Source organism: Pelophylax lessonae (genome assembly GCF_965119305.1).
Source record: "Pelophylax lessonae genome assembly, chromosome: 10".
Lineage (NCBI taxonomy): Eukaryota > Metazoa > Chordata > Amphibia > Anura > Ranidae > Pelophylax > Pelophylax lessonae.
Genome location: NC_138777.1, coordinates 239,478,479 through 239,496,077, shown reverse-complemented (window position 1 = coordinate 239,496,077; position 17,599 = coordinate 239,478,479).

Below are 17,599 nucleotides of genomic sequence, written 5' to 3'. Positions count from 1 at the left end.
GGTCCAGGTATGGCCTCATACTACCAGTAGTGACACTGACCCCCTCTATAGGGTCCAGGTATCTCCTCATACTACCAGTAGTGACACTGACCCCCTCTATAGGGTCCAGGTATGGCCTCATACTACCAGTAGTGACACTGACCTCCCTCTATAGGGTCCAGGTATGGCCTCATACTACCAGTAGTGACACTGACCCCCCTCTATAGGGTCCAGGTATGGCCTCATACTACCAGTAGTGACACTGACCTCCCTCTATAGGGTCCAGGTATGGCCTCATACTACCAGTAGTGACACTGACCTCCCTCTATAGGGTCCAGGTATGGCCTCATACTACCAGTAGTGACACTGACCTACCTCTATAGGGTCCAGGTATGGCCTCATACTACCAGTAGTGACACTGACCTCCCTCTATAGGGTCCAGGTATGGCCTCATACTACCAGTAGTGACACTGACCTACCTCTATAGGGTCCAGGTATCTCCTCATACTACCAGTAGTGACACTGACCCCCTCTATAGGGTCCAGGTATGGCCTCATACTACTAGTAGTGACACTGACCCCCTCTATAGGGTCCAGGTATGGCCTCATACTACCAGTAGTGACACTGACCCCCTCTATAGGGTCCAGGTATGGCCTCATACTACCAGTAGTGACACTGACCCCCCTCTATAGGGTCCAGGTATGGCCTCATACTACCAGTAGTGACACTGACCCCCCTCTATAGGGTCCAGGTATGGCCTCATACTACCAGTAGTGACACTGACCCCCTCTATAGGGTCCAGGTATGGCCTCATACTACCAGTAATGACATTGACCCCCTCTAGAGGGTCCAGGTATGGCCTCATACTACCAGTAGTGACACTGACCCCCCTCTATAGGGTCCAGGTATGGCCTCATACTACCAGTAGTGACACTGACCCCCTCTATAGGGTCCAGGTATCTCCTCATACTACCAGTAGTGACACTGACCCCCTCTATAGGGTCCAGGTATGGCCTCATACTACCAGTAGTGACACTGACCTCCCTCTATAGGGTCCAGGTATGGCCTCATACTACCAGTAGTGACACTGACCTCCCTCTATAGGGTCCAGGTATGGCCTCATGCTACCAGTAGTGACACTGACCCCCCTCTATAGGGTCCAGGTATCTCCTCATACTACCAGTAGTGACACTGACCCCCTCTATAGGGTCCAGGTATGGCCTCATACTACCAGTAGTGACACTGACCCTAGCCAAATGTAAAACTAGTGACAAGCAGTCAGAAAAGATGAGTACGGAAAAAAGTCAGTGGCCTCCACCTGTAAAACCATTCCTGTTTTGGAGGTTGTCTCATTGTCTAGTGCACCTGTTGTTAATTTCAATAACAACCCCCTCTGCTACTTACCTGACCAGATCAATATCCCAAGAGTTTACTTGGTTTGATGCTATTCTCTGATTAAAAAGTGTTCCTTTCATTTTTTTTGAGCAGTGTATACATTTGCTATTATCTTTTATATGCTTAGGGCGATATCTCTCTGGTTGAATCTATTCTCTGATTCTCCAGCGCCCGCCCAGGGAAGTTGTGTGAAGGTTTTTCATTGAGGTGGGTTCCGCACATGGAATATATGGCTGGAATTAATGACTGCTATTTGTAATTTTTGTATATACTTGAATATCTGTGTAAATTATTTTCTCTCTCTAAGGGGAGTACTATATGGTCTTCATAAGTCCTGAAGACTTGTCCATGAGGCACAAATTGACGAAATGCGTTAGAACATGGCTACCTATCATATTAGTACTCTTTGTCTTGTTACTTAACCACACGCAGCAAAGCACTATATCTAATCCCTGCTAATTTTAATATTTAGATATTTGTTTTGGCATTATACACTATATTACCGAAAGCATTGGGACGCCTGCCTTTACACACACATGACCTTTAATGGCATCCCAGTCTTAGTCCGCAGGGTTCAATATTGAGTTGGCCCTTTGCAGCTACAACAGCTTCAACTCTTCTGGGAAGGCCGTCCACAAGGTTTAGGATTGTGTCTATGGGAATGTTTCCCCATTCCTCTAGAAGCACATTTGTGAGGTCAGGCACTGATGTTGGATGAGAAGGCTTGGCTCGCAGTCTCCGCTCTAATTCATGCCAAAGGTGTTCTATTGGGTTGAGGTCAGGACTCTGTGCAGGCCAGTCAAGTTCCTCCACCCCAAACTCCCTCATCCATGTCTTTATGGACCTTGCTTTGTGCACTGGTGTGCAGTCATGTTGAAACAGGAAGGGACCATCCCCAAACTCCTCCCACAAAGATTTTGGACCTATATACAGTAAAACCTTGGTTTGTGAGAGCGCTTTGCAAAACCAGCACATTTTTAAAATAAATTTTGACTTGATATACAAGTAGCGTCATGTATAAAAAAGAAGAGAGGAGCCTCTAAAGTGTAGCAATATGGTTACATTTAATGAAGGTTCAATATTTAGCAACTCACATGATTGATGATTAAAAGAGGCCCATCTAAGTATGCCGACATCCGGGGTAAAGCTGTCCACATAGACCGTCCTCTGCACAGCCATCTTCATCATCCCTTCCCCGCTGCACTCCACGAGTGATTCAAAGCCTCACTTTCAGATCGCTCTACTGCAGGCTATTCTTCCCGGTCATGATTGCAGACTGACAATGGTGAGAGCCGGTGGTTCAGAAGATGGTCTATGTGGACAGCTTTTCCCCCGGATGCCTGCATACTTAGGTGTGCCTATTTTAATCATCAACCATGTGAGTTGCTAAATGTTGAACCTTCATTAAATGTAACCATATTTCTACACTCTCATCTCTCTTATATTCTGTAGCTCTGCTAGATTTTTCTTCTAATCCCCTTGGGAAGGCTGCATATTGTGGATGGACATTTTATGGTTACACAACCTATCACATTGCTATAATCTTTGTTAGGGATGCACCGAAATTTCGGCCACCGAAATTATCGGCCGAAAATGAGCCTATCCCATTTCGGCCGATAATGGGCTAACAATGCCGAAATTAATATGGCCGCCGTGAGGAAGGAGGAGGGCGCAGCGCAGGGCAGGTTTTAAAAGTCCTGCCTCTGGCCGGCCGCCCGCCTCTCAATGATGTCCCTACTACTACGATGTGTGTATGAATGAAGGGACATACCAGGCGGGAGGGCGGGGTGAGCGGTCGCTAATAGATATAACTATGTGAGCCTTCACTTCCCTGTCAGCGGGACTGTGTGTGAATGAACTGACCTGACACCGGGTGTGGGGGAGCGGCCTCTAATAGATATAACTATGTGAGCCTTCACTTCACTGTCAGTGGGACTGTGTGTGAATGAACTGACCTGACACCGAGCGGGGGGAGCGGCCTCTAATAGATATAACTATGTGAGCCTTCACTTCACTGTCAGTGGGACTGTGTGTGAATGAACTGACCTGACACCGGGCGGGGGGAGCGGCCTCTAATAGATATAACTATGTGAGCCTTCACTTCACTGTCAGGCATGTATCTCCGCTGACAGGGAAGTGAAGCGTCCCCCTCGGCAGTACACCCTCCCCCCTCTCCTCTGGCTCAGCGTCCCTCCTCGGGTGTCCTTCATTCAAAAGAAGCGCCTCTGGCCGGCGGCCCGCCTCCCGGTGATGTCACTACTACGATCTGTGTAGTTATTAGAGGCCGCTCCCCCCCCGCCCGGTGTCAGGTCAGTTCATTCACACACAGTCCCGCTGATAAGGAAGTGAAGGCTCACATAGTTATATCTATAAGTGGCCGCTCGCCCTGCCCCCCGCCTGGTGTCACTTCATTACTTCATTCATACACAGATCGTAGTAGTGACATCACCGGGAGGCGGGGAGCCGCTGGCCAGAGGCGCTTCTTTTAAATGAAGGACACCCGAGGAGGGATCCTGAGGGGGGGGGGGTGATGGGGGAGAGCTGAGGCAGCTTACCAATGGTATTTGTATTATGAAGCATGAGGGGGTTAATGTATTGTCACTGCTGGTCACTGATCCATTAGTGACCGACCAGTGGCAGTTAATTAACCCCTTTGTGCTGCATTAGGCTCCATGTACACGGGACGCTGGAAATGGCCGTTTAGGAGCAGTTGGGCGTTTTTTTCAGAAGCCCCTGAACCCATCTACATTTTATCTTATCTGTCCATGTACACCGGGTCGTTTACAGTCATTTGCAGGCAGTTGCGTTCAGGGACTTTTTTTAGAACGCAATTATTTGCGTTCGAACGTGTGTTTCCCGGCGTTTCAAACGCACAAACGCGTCCGAACGCGTCCGAACGCGTCCGAACGCGTCTGAACGCGTCCGAACGCGATGACCCGCGTTTAGCGTTCGCGTTTTTCCATTTTAAAGGGGAATAATTTTTTTGACCTCTAGAAACAGTTCTAAACGCAAACGCCGCTAAACGCGGGTACAAACGCGACTGAACGGACGTTTCAAACGTCCTAAAAATTCCAGCATTCAAAGGGACTTTTAACAACGTCCCGTGTACATGGAGCCTTAGTGCAACCAGTATCAGTGTTAATTAACACTGGTTGCACTGATACTGGTTGCACTAATGCAGCACAAAGGGTTTAATTAACTTCCACTGGTCGGTCACTAATAGATGAGTGACCAGCAGTGGCAATACATTAACCCCCTCATGCTGCATAATACCAATACCATTAGTAATTAAATTAACCTCTTGCCAACCTGTCACAGTACATATACTGTGACAGGGTGACAGGGTGGCAGCGACAGGTGTACAGTACGTCGCTGCCTGTTTTTGGTGTACGCCCCTGTTTGATCTATTTAAAAAAAATTTTGGGGAAAAAGTAATTTTTGGTTTTCGGCCAAGGGCATCCTGCATTTTCGGTTTCGGCCCAGAATTTTCATTTCGGTGCATCCCTAATCTTTGTATATAGACTATAAACTGAAGGACTTGTGGAACGAATCATCTGAGTTTGCATTATTTCTTATGGAGAAATTCACTTTGATATACGAGTGCTTTGGCTTACAAGCATGCTTTCAGAACGAATTATGCTCGCAATCCAAGGTTTGTAAATATAATGGAAACTCAGATGATTCGTTCCACAAACATTTATTCATAAATCCTTCAGATTATAGTCCATATAGAAAGATTATAGCAATGTGATTGGTTGTGTAACCATAAAATGTCCATCCACAAATGGCGCCTCCACAAGGAGATGAGAAGCAAAATCCAGCAGAAGCTCCAGAGTATAAAAGAGAAGAGAGAGTGCCTCTAAGTGTAGCAATATGGTTACATTTAACTCACATGGTTGATGATTAAATGAGGCACATCTAAGTATGCAGGCATCCGGGGTAAAGCTGTCCACATAGACCGTCCTCCTCACCGCCGACTCTCACCGCTGTCAGTCTACCGTCATGACCGGGAAGACTCTCCTGCAGGAGAGCGATCTAAAAGTGAAGCTTGAAGCGCTCGTGGAGTGCAGCATGGAAGGGATGATGTCAATGGTGGTACAGAGGACGGTCTATGTGGACAGCTTTACCCCGGATGCCGGCATACTTAGATGTGCCTCTTTATCATCAACCATGCGAGTTGCTAAATGTTGAACCTTCATTAGATGTAACCATATTGCTACACTTAGAGGCGCCCTCGTCTCTTTTATACTGAGTTGTGAAGCGGCGCTACTTGTATATCAGGACATCGCTTGTTTATCAAGTCAAAATTTATAAAAAAATTTAGCTTGTCTTGCAAAACGCTCTCAAACCAAGTTATTCTCAATCCAAGGATTTACTGTATATAATATTTTCTAAATTTTATATTTAATAAAGTCATCATTGTTTTTTTTTTTTTTTTCTATCCCTATACCCCACAAAGCAGACAGGTAGCACAGGACTGCAGAGTGGCACAAATGCCTATTGATCTTGCTAGCAGCCGTGCTATACAGGCTCTCCGGATCAAGCAGGGGGAGACCATCAGAAGACAGCAGCAGCAGCGGAGCAGGAGTACCATATGGGCACCAGTGAGCAAGAGACAGGAGCAGGCTGAGGCCGTCAGTGAATGGCAGCAGAGCGGGAATGCTGGATGGACACCAGTGGCACATAGGCAGAGGTTTGCAGCAGGCAGTCCAGCAGCAGTAGAGACAGGAGCAGAGTCAGACAAAGCATATAATACACAGGCAGAAGCGTGGTCAAAGGCAAGCAGAATTCAGGAGAGGTCAAGACAAGCCGGGTCGGTAACAGTAGTCAGATGCAGAGTAACAAGTTGCATGTATGCCCAGGAACACTGTAGATAAGCCAGCACTGAAGCATAGCACAGGCTCCATTTAAATAGCCTGCTTGCTGCCAATGCGAGCAACAGATCTGCGCATGTGAGCAAGAGACTATGCACATGCCGGCGTGCACGAGCACTGGCACAGTTTCTATGAGTATGAACAGGAATACGATTTAGCCTGTGCCTATGCACAGGAAGCTTTCTAGAAGAGCCATTCTGTCTGCTGGAATGTCCTTCCTGACAATCGCCTTACTCACAGCAGAAGCGTCACACCAGTGGCGCGTGCACGCACACGCACCCCCTAGGCGAAAGAGCAGAATCACATATATATATATATATATATATATATATGTGATTCTGCACAGGAGGGCCACCCTGTAGCAGTATATCTGCTATAGGCAGGTCCTTAAGTGGTTAAAAGATACACTGTGCGTTAGGGCTGCACGATATTGGGGAAAAAAGTATATTGATATATTTCGTTTTTAACTATATATATCGCGATATTTCTCCCAGACAGTCTCCGGAGAAGGCATCAGTTAGCAGAGCTCAGCTTTCTGCCAGGGGATCCACCACACTCGTAGAACTTCTTCCGCCCGAGCCTTGTGTCGGAGCCGGAGTGTAGAAGAAGCGGGCTGAGTGAAGTGTCGGTAGCAGCCTTTGTCCCGCGGTGCTCCTCCGCCATGCTCCGGACGTCTCTCCCCCCTCTCCTGCTGCAAACACTGTAGCCTCTCCGCCGCCATGCAATCCCCCCTGTACTCCAGCTCTCCCTCTTAGTCAACAGCCGACCATTGCTCCGCCCATTGTCTCTCCATTGAAAAACATTACAGCCTGATCCCGCCCCCGATGCAGCCAGGAGAGAAAATGGGCGGAGTAATGGACGGCTGGATACTAGAGGCAGAGCTGGAAGGGAAGTGTGGGACGGATGCAATCACTGTGAGTCCTCCTCCTCCCCCCGAATCCCGACTTTTCCCCGCCCTGCCTAATGCCTAATTATCGTGGCGTCGGCTATATGAATATCGCCCGTGCCTGCAGAACGATAGTCTATATCATATCGACTATTGTTCAGCCCTACTGTGCGTTCCATTGTACTGATACTATTCATATATACACCTGAGAAAGATCATTTGAAACGCGTCGAGTTTACATGTGCTGAATACTGGATACTTACATCTGTGTGAACCCTTAGACAGATTTCTTGTTTTAATTCTGATGTTAATTATCTCCTTTTTGTAATTGATGTTCTAATAAAAATGAATGTTTTTTATATATATAGTGTTGTTATTTCATCTATAAGTCCATGGCTACTATCTGCATCATTATAAAATGTTTTCTATCCATTGTAAGAATGGAAAGTGTTCTCTGAATGGCACCCATGCTGAGCGGTCTGTAATGCACTGTCTGTGCTCGCCTTTCACCAACAAATGGATGGCTGCTCACCTCATGATCCGATCCTTGTTTTACCAATGGGTCAGAACTGATCGTTCCCTTCATGGGATAGATTTCTATTGGCAATCAGCAATTAACCACATATCATCCGCTCCTGGGCAAAGCAACGTAATACTATGTCCCCCGCTCAGGAGACTCTAGGGGGCAAGCACGCACCGCCGCCGACGCGCCCCCGCTCGTTAGCTGGGGTGCTAGTGCGTGTGACCCGCGGCTCTGATGTCCGCCGGCCACTCGCGATCTCCCGCAGCAGAGAGAGAGGACAGACAGGTGATGTAAACACAACCGTCTGTCATTCTCCCTGAAGTGATCACAGAGGCTATGTGATCCTGCTATATAGCTCTGTGATTACTTCACAAGCCACGCCCCCTGACAGTTAGAATAACGCCCCTAGGGACACATTTAACCCCTTGATCACACATACTGTTAACCCCTTCCCTGCCGGTGTCATTTTTACAGTAGCAGTGCATTTTTTTAGCACTGATTACTGTAGTAATGTCACTGGTACCCCCAAAAGTGTCAAAAATGTCAGTTAGTGGTCCGATCTGTCCGCCGCAATATCGCAGTCCCGCAAAAAAAAAAAAATAGCAGATCGCTGCCACTCTTACTAGTAAAAAATAAAAATGACCTAAATCTTTCCCCTAGCTAGTAAACGCAATAAATTTTGCGCAAACCAATCAAAATATGGTCATTGCGATTTTTGGTAAAAAAAATATGTAGCCGAAAACAAATTGGCCTAAAATGTTAAATTTTTGATTTTTACATTCTTTTGAGAATTTCATGTAAAAAATTTGAAAAATATTGTAATTTTTTCAGAATTGTCGCTTTTTTTTTTTTTTTGTTTTTAGCGCAAAAAAAAAAAAATCACACAGGTGATCAAATACCACCAAAAGAAAGCTCTATTTGTGGGGAAATTAGGATGTCAATTTAGTTTGGGTACAGCATCGCACGACCGCGCAATTGTCCGTTAAAGTAACACAGTGCCGAATAACAAAATAGGGCCTGGTCATTGAGCAGCCAAATCCTCCGGGGCTTAAGTGGTTAACACTCCAGATGATGACGACCTCACAGTCACAGCATATTCATGATAAATCCCGGGGAATTGATATCGAAATGCGGTAGGCGACTTCACAGGTGGGTAGTAGTAACGAGGATGCGAGGATTCCATTGATCGGAAACTTCGAGGTACTTGGATATCTCTTGGGTCTTTATCTTGCAGCGCAATCCTTCAGATGATGGATGAAGGGTCCACTTCTATGTTATACAACAGGACAGAATCCTACCACTTTATAAAACACTGGTCCGACCACATCTGGAGCATTGGCGTCTGCAGAGCTTTTTTCGGGGGGGGGGCATAATTTTATAGTCACCCATGCTCTGCCTCTTTTCAACAATGTCATGAAGGGGAGGGGCTTAGTCATTATGCTTATTTTGAGTATTTACTTTTAAAGGGCAAATGGCAGCATTTATTTTTAAAGCATTTGTTAACCTAAAAAAAATGATCCTGTTCCCTTAGAGCAGGTTATACAGCACAGTGCTAGTGCTGTGTAATTTGTCCCCTTCTATCACCTAAAATACCTGGCTGATCCTGCCTGGCTATGTCCTCCCCTCTGTAAACTGACCACAGTATATCATGGCTGCTGAGCCCTGACACTGTGGTCAGGTTATGGGTCTCCATCATCCGCAGCCCTCCTGTCCTCCTCTGTCCTCTCTCCCTGCCTGTCTGCTCCTATGTCAGTGCCCCACCCACCCCTCTCTTCCTGCTGTAGTTTAATTTAATGTTTCATATCCTGTCTACAGTCTGTTTAATAATCCTGTGTGCCCCTGTGTCTGTGTTTTATAAAAAGTTTTCAGAGCGCCAATCGCCACTCACGTGACCCGCCGCCTCTCTCCTCCCCTCCTCCTCCCCTTCCGACAGACGTCAGCAAGGAATCCTCGGCCCCGCCCACGGCAGGTAGCTGTCAGACGGAGAAAGGAGAGAGTCCCATGAGCGGCGCTCAGAGCTATATAAAACTGGTAAAGAACGGCTTATTTCTCTTACCTCCTCCGACAGTCGGCGCCCCTTATGAAGTCATCACTAATGGTATTGACTTCCGCTACGCAGGAGTAGCTAGGCATAAGACTTAGTTAAGAAACAAAATAATTTACATAGTCACACCCATGGGGGCTGTCCCACTGGTCAATACCCCCCTGCAGTAATCCATCCCAACTCAGTTTGTCTCTGCCTAGCATTAGGAGTAGTCAGGCTTCCCTGTGCTGGGGCTACAGTCTCAGCCTTTCTCATCTTTTCTTATGATTTTTATTTGCAAGAATGTCAGTTTTTTCTTTGCTTTACTAGCTGTTTCTTTGGTCAGCTTTAGTTTTTAGTCGGATCTTCGGATGAAGATGGATTTTGCAGAGCTGGGAATCGGACTGGCCGCCCTGGCTCTCCAGGTCCGAGGGATCCCCAGCCCGCCATCGAGCGTTCGGCTATGGTTTGCCCTGGCACTATGAACGACCCATCCCTGTTCGCAGCAGGGATGCAACCTGTGAGGTGGCTACCTCATTGGACGCATCTGTGGTTCAGTGCTGCAGTGTCCTGCGTTTTGACTGATGGTATTCCCTGTCATCTGAGGACAGAGGCTTTCCGTCTCATAGAGGCATCCCACGCCATCCGGTACAGGTAAGTACTTTTCTGTGTGGGGCCTCTGTCTGGGGTGGCAGTCCTGTGTTGCTGTGTGTCCCCTCATGTCTGTGCGTTTGTGGGGCTCCCTGATGCGATCCCTGCGGGGGGTCTTTTTTATTGCACTGCTGGCGCTGTGTGTTTTTTGGGGGCCCCTCTCCTGTGTCACTCTGTGTTTGGGAGGTGCAGACTGTGTGTATGCGGCGGCCGCTGCAGCTGAATACCGCGCGGTCCGCCATTTTGGATGTGGGCAGCATGTCTGGCTTCACTTTGGGCTTTGCTAATAGCTTGCTATGTGGTTTTTTGGTGCCATACGGCGCCATCTTGTGTGTGACAGAACGATCGTTCCGAGCACATGTCGGCGGCCATCTTGCCGAAGCCTCCCATTGATTTCTATGGACAGCCATTTCCCTTGGCCTTGCAGCATATAGTTCAGCCTCTGATGACCTCACTTCCTTTTCATCTGGAGCAGCGATAGGTGTGGTAACACTCTGTGGGGGCTCTGCAGACTGTCTCTTCCATATCTCTGTTTTGTCCTTCCTGGCTCAGTTTTGTCCCTTTTTGGGGGGTCTGTGTACACAGTGTATATAGCGGTGGGCTGCGCAATCTGCAGCGCTTTTAAAGGGCCAATACTTCTTTGTCATTTTTTTGTGCAATTGAATTTCAGGACAGCAAATTCCCTCGAGCCTTGGTGGGGGACCCCAGTTCTGCTGAACCCCCCGTTATACCTGATTTGGCCGATGTAGTGGCGACTTTAGTGTCAAACATGGAGGTGCTGATGGCTGAACGTGCTGCTAGATAAAGGCCTAGACTGTTTTTTCTCCTCTGATTCAGATGGTGATGTGGCTGCTGTGGCGGGCGTGCCCTTTTCAGGGTCTCGCTCGTCCCTGGACCCACTGGGGTCTGAGGCGGAGGTGGAGGGGGTTGATGATTCTCCCCCGGGGTCGCCTGAAAAACGCGCAACTATGGATGCGTTGATTTCTTCTGTAAAAGAAACACTGCATTTAGAGGATGAGCCCAATCCTCCGGGCATTGTGTCCTCCTTTGGTACACACAGGTTTTTCCCTGTCCCGCTGAGTTTCATCACACTGTGAATGAACAATGGCGCAGTTTAAAACGCCCTTTCACGGTGCCTAGTCGGTTTAAACTGCTTTACCCCTTTGCGCCTTCTACGGATTCGCGCTGGTGTGTGGCTCCCCAGGTGGATCACACGGTGCCCGTGTTAAACAAGGCTACGTTGGTTCCCGCTGAGGATACCCCGGTGTTCCGGGATCCCACGGACAGGCGGTTGGAGTCTCTTGCCCGCCATTCCTACATGGTGGCGGGTTCCTTGCTCAAACCTATTTTCGCTTCTGTTATGGTGGCTCAGGCGGTGGCAGTTTGGACTAAGGTGCTTAGGCGCACTCTCGCGTCTGATTCTGCCCCACCTGCTACACTGGCCATGGTGGACCAAATTCATCAAGGGGTCATGTATTTGTGCGATGCGGCCTTGAATGAGGCCCCTTTGGCTGCACCCCTGTCCAGTGTCGCGGTACTTAACCGTCGACTGATCTGGCTGAAGAGCTGGTCGGCTGACCAGACATCTCGGAAAACGGTGGCTGATTTTCCCTATGCAGGGTCTCGCCTTTTTGGCGAGGCTTTAGATACCTTGGTAAAAGGAGTCACTGGGGGCAAAAGCACTCTGCTGCCCCAGAATCCGAAGAACAAGCCTTTTCCGCGGCAAGCGGGGGCCCGCCTTTCGACCCAATCAGGGGTCCTTTCGTGCCTTTAAGCCACAAAACAAGGGCAAACCCTTCAAGGGCCAAGGTGGCCAGAAGAACCCCTGGGCGGCGGCTCAATCCGCCTCTGCCTGAAGGGACGCCCTAACCCATTTCAGGGGTGGCTGGGGAAGTTTGCGCGGTTTCCTCCAACCTTGGCTGCTCCAAATTCCAGACAGGTGGGTTCAGGAAATAATTTGATCGGGATACAAGATCGAATTCCTTTGCCGGCCGGGCGGACAGATTGTTTCCCTCAAATCTTCGTTTGACCCCTGGGCGTCTACGGGACCTGCATCAAGCTCCGGACCCTTCAGGACGAGATCAGGTCTCTCAGGGACAACGCGTCCTTGTCACTCCGGACTTGTATGAGGTCCGTGGGGTTGATGGTGTCAGCCTTCGAGGCGATACCGTTCGCTCAGTTTCACAGAAGGTCTCTCCAAGCGGAGATCCTGAAGAGATGGGACAGACTCCTACAGTCCTTGGATCTGAGAGTGTCTCTGTGTCACCAAACCAGAATGGATCTTCTTCTTGTGTGGCTTCAGTCCCCGGCGGTGTCGGAAGGGAAGTCCTTACGTCCGTTGCTGTGGACAGTGATTACCACGGATGCCAGCCTGTCGGACTGGGGTGGAGTACTGGGCAGCCTGTCTGCCCAGGGCATTTGGTCGGCGAAGGAATCCTCCCTTCCGATCAACATACTGGAGTTGAGAGTGATCAAACTCTGTCTCTTCCAGTGGTCGGATCGACTTAGGGGCCGTCCCGTTTGGGTACAGACGGACAATGCGACCGCGGTGGCTTACATCAACCACCAAGGGGGCACCAGGAGTGCCCGGGCGGCCCGGAAGGTGACCAACATTCTGTCTTGCGCCAAGACTCATGTCCCGGCGCTTTTGGCAGTTCACATTCCGGGTGTGGAGAATTGGCAGGCTGATTATCTGAGCCGCCAGACCCTGGACTAGGGGGAATGGTCCCTGCACCCGGAGGTGTTTCAAATGCTGTGTGCGAAGTGGGGATCCCCAGACGTGGATCTGTTCGCGTCTCGGCTAAATCACAAGGTGGAAAGGTTCGTGGCAAGAACGCACGATCCTCGGGCAGACGCCTCGGATGCGCTGCTGGCCCCTTGGCATCAGTATAGTCTGATGTATGCCTTTCCTCCGATTCAGTTGTTATCCAGGTTCCTTCGCAGGTTGGCCTCGGAACCGCACTGGGTGATTCTAGTGGCACCGGACTGGCCATGCCGGTCTTGGTACGCGGACATCGTTCACCTAGCGGTCGAGCCTCCGTAGCGGCTGCCACTGCGGGAAGATCTACTGTCTCAGGGACCGATCTTGCATCCTGCTTTACAGTCGCTGGCTTTAAAGGCCTGGCTGTTGAACGCCAGGTCCTGAGCGACAGGGGTCTTTCCCCGGAGGTCATTCCTACTTTGATCAAGGCTAGAAAAGCCTCGTCTGGTAAGATTTATTACCGTACATCAGTGGTCCTCAACTCTGGTCCTCTGGGCCCACTAACAGGCCAGATTTTAAGTATTACCTTGGTGAGATGCAGACTAGAATACTGCAATCACTGAGCAGCAAATGATATCACCTGTGATGTAATTTAGTTATCTTGCAAACCTGGCCTGTTAGTGGGCCCTGAGGACCAGAGTTGAGGACCACTGCGGTACATGGAAAGCTTATTTAGCCCTGTGTGAGTCCAGGGGATTTTCTCCACGCTCATATTCGGTCGCGAGAGTGTTGGCTTTCCTCCAGTCTGGTGTGGACCAGCGCCTGGCGCTTGGTTCCGTCCGCTTTACAGCGTTGTCCTTTTGAAAACATCCGGGAGATATCGTTACCTCTGCTGTCTAAGAAGGTTGCCTTTTTAGTGGCGATCACTTCGGCTCTCAGAGTGTCGCAGTTGGTGACGTTGTCTTGCTGCTCTCCCTATCTGGTGGTTCATAAAGATAAGGTGGTCTTGCGACCTAACTCGTCATTTCTCCCTAAGGTGGTGTCTGACTTCCACCTTAATGAGGACATGGTTTTGCCTAAAGAGGTTGCATTGCATTCCTTGGATGTTGTCCGGGCGATCAGGGTTTACCTGTCGTCCACTGAATCCTTTCGGAAATCGCATTCCCTCTTTGATCTTCCTGAGGGACCTCGGAAGGGCATGGATGCGTCTGCGGCGACCATTGCCAAGTGGATCAGACAGACAATTGTCCAGGCTTATGCTTTGAAGGAATGGGTTCCGGCCTTCCCTGTTAAGGCGCACTCTACTAGATCAATGAGTACGTCTTGGGCCTACCGGCATCAGGCCTCGGTGGCTCAGGTGTGCAAGGCTGAGACTTGGTCGTCGGTGCACACCTTTTCCAAATTTTATAAGGTTGATGTTCTGGCATCAGCTGATGCCTCCTTTGGCCGCAAAGTTCTCAGTACGGCGGTGCCATAGGGGACCCTGGTTTTTTAGTGGGTCCCAGGCTGTTGGGGTTTTTATCCCCTGGGTTATTTGTTGCCTGGGTTGTTGCTCCTGTTCAGTTGCCCAGCAGGTTCTTTTACTGTGCGTGTAAGTTTCCTTTCTCTGATGTGGGTACTGCATTGCCTTTTGTGCGGTTACGTCTTCCACCCCTCATGTCTACACTGCTTTGGGACATCCCATTAGTGATGACTTTATGAGGGGCGGCGACTGTCGGAGGACGTAAGAGAAAACTGAATTTTTGTAAAATCTTACCATAACATTCCTTTCTCCGAGTCCTCCGGCAGTCGCCGCCCCCGTCCCTCTTTTGGGGTTTTCTTGTACACCTACTGCTATGCTACCAAACTGAGTTGGGAGGGATTACTGCAGGGGGGTATTGACCAGTGGGACAGCCCCCATGGGTGTGTCTATGTTAAATGCTTTTGTTTCCTAAAGAGGTTGTAAACTCAATTTTTTTTTTTCGTTTTCAGCCTGAAAAAGAAACACATAATGAGCTAGTATGCATCGCATACTAGCTCATTATGCAATACTTACCTTAGAACGAGCCCCCGCCATGCCGTCCGCTCACCTCTATGACGGACGACATGTTCAGTCGCCGTCTTCCGGGATCGCGGCATCCGGCCATCTGATTGGCCGGAGCCGCGATGACATCACTCCCGCGCGCGGGAGCCGACAGTTATGGCACGGGACTCTGAAGGAACGGCACCAGCGGCCGTTCCTTCAGAGCGCATGCGCCAGTGATGTCACTGGCTGCATGTAAGGTAAATATCTCCTAAACGGTACATGTTTAGGATATATTTACAGTACCTATAGGTAAGCCTTATCATAGGCTTACCTATAGGTACAACTTGCAGAGGAGGGTTTACTTCCTCTTTAACTAAGTCTTATGCCTAGCTACTCCTGTGGAGCAGAAGTCAATACCATTAGTGATGACTTTATGAGGGGCGGCGACTGTCAGAGGACTTAGAGAAAGGAATTTTACGGTAAGATTTTACAAAAATTCTGTTTTTTTTTTTAAAACACAAACAGTCATACAAGATTATTAAACAGACCAGACATGATGGTATAAAGTTGCTTAACAGCCACTTTAAAGGGGAAGTGCAGATTCTAGGGGGGGAAGGCATCTGACCCCCCTTGCCTCTACCTGCGGACGCCCATGATCTGGAGTATTCTGTCCAGTTCTGGTCGCCAGTCCTCAGGAGGGATGTGTTGGAACTAGAGAGAGTCCAGAGAAGGGCAACTAAACTAATTAGGGGATTGGAGGACCTTAATTATGAAGAGCGTCTGCAATCGCTTGATTGATTCTCCCTGGAGAAGAGACGCCTGAGAGGGTACATGATAGCAATTTACAAATACCTCAACAGTGATCTTAGAAAAAAAACGATTCAGTCGCAAGGAATGCATGAGGACGCGAGGGCATACAATGCGATTAGAGGAGAAGAGATTTAACCTCAGGCTACGCAGGGGGTTCTTTACTGTTAGAGCTACAAGATTGTGGAATTCTCTACCACAATTGGTGGTTACTGTGGGGAGTATGGCTACTTTCAAAAGACTCATGGACGTACATCTCAAGGATCAGAACATTCAGGGGTATGAGAGATGATTACGGCCACACACACCTACACAGGTTGTACTGGATGGACTATTGTCTTTATTCAACCTCAACTACTATGTAACAAAGGTGGGGCGTCTGAGACAAAGGGAGAAATATTTAAAACAATTATCTGTGAATCAACAAAATAAAACGACCAATAAAATTATAGACTGATTATTTCTTTGTCAGTGGGCAAGCGTACAAAGTCATCAGGGGGGGTCACATACTTTTTCCCTCACTGTGTATTCAGTAGCAGCAGTTCATAGACGGAATTTATTTAGTACTCAGAATTTTTCTTTAGAGTCGCTGGGTTTAAATAAAACGATAAAATAAAAGTGAAATTTTTCAAACTAGGCCAGATGTAGAAAAAGTAGAGCAGACTTTTCTTTTTCCCCCAAATCTCAGCCTAAACCCGGCAATAATTAAAGGAGAAGCCGATCCTGATCTCCGGCCTATCACTTATGCATCAGAGTGAGAAGCGGTTAAAAATAGCGTAATTCCCTTGCGCTGGTTGCTGCGTGGTGTCGCTTTCCAGGGATCAGCTGTTCTACGCTCGCTTTTCATTTCCTCGTCTGAAAAATGCCCATAAAATCCATCATACTTGGATCCTAAATTAGATTGTTGCAGCAATCGTTCTTTTGTGCCCATAACAGGCGGCTCTGATCGGACTCCGAGGAGAATTCGATGGAAGGAAGAAGACAGCAAATGTTTCACAATTGTATCATGCAGAGGAGGGAAAACAATTCCATGTATTACAATGTATACTTCTATGTAAAGTGTGCCTTTAGGTGACAGAACCTTCATCCCAAATATATGCAAGAAATTGTACAATTTAGAGGCACTGAGGACTTAGACTTGACAATTACTCATCGTTTATATTTTACAACCATCATATTTTATCCCAAAATCTATAAAATCATCATCATATCTAACCATTCATTATCACTTTACAATTCACATTGGACATTTTTTTTCCTGTAGTCTATTAAAGTATAGGTTCACCCTAAAATTATACTTACCTCCATCTTCTCGCTCCGGGTCACCTGAAAAACAAATGGATAATCGCAATTTTTTTTTTTTTTTTACTTACCTCGTATAGAAGAAAATATACTTGCCTTACTTCCTTCTTCCTCCCCTCGGCGGCCACGGCGATTCGTCACTTCCTGGCTTTGCAATGATTCCTGGGAGCTGAACGTCATCGCTTCCAGGAATCAATGCGCCTGCACCGGCCCCGACGTCAGTTCCGGGGCGCGCGCGTCATTCCCTTCTAAACAGCTTCTGGGCATGCCCAGAAGCTGTGGAGGGATGACGCGCGCGCACCGAAAGTGACGGCGGGGCCGGTGCAGTGCATCATGGGACCGAAGAAGACGGAAGAGGACGCAGAAGAGGATCGCGCTGGCATCAAGCTGCCCACACCTGAGATGGCAGCGCTGGACAATACTTTTTCAAGGTAAGTATTTCTCCTAAAAGGT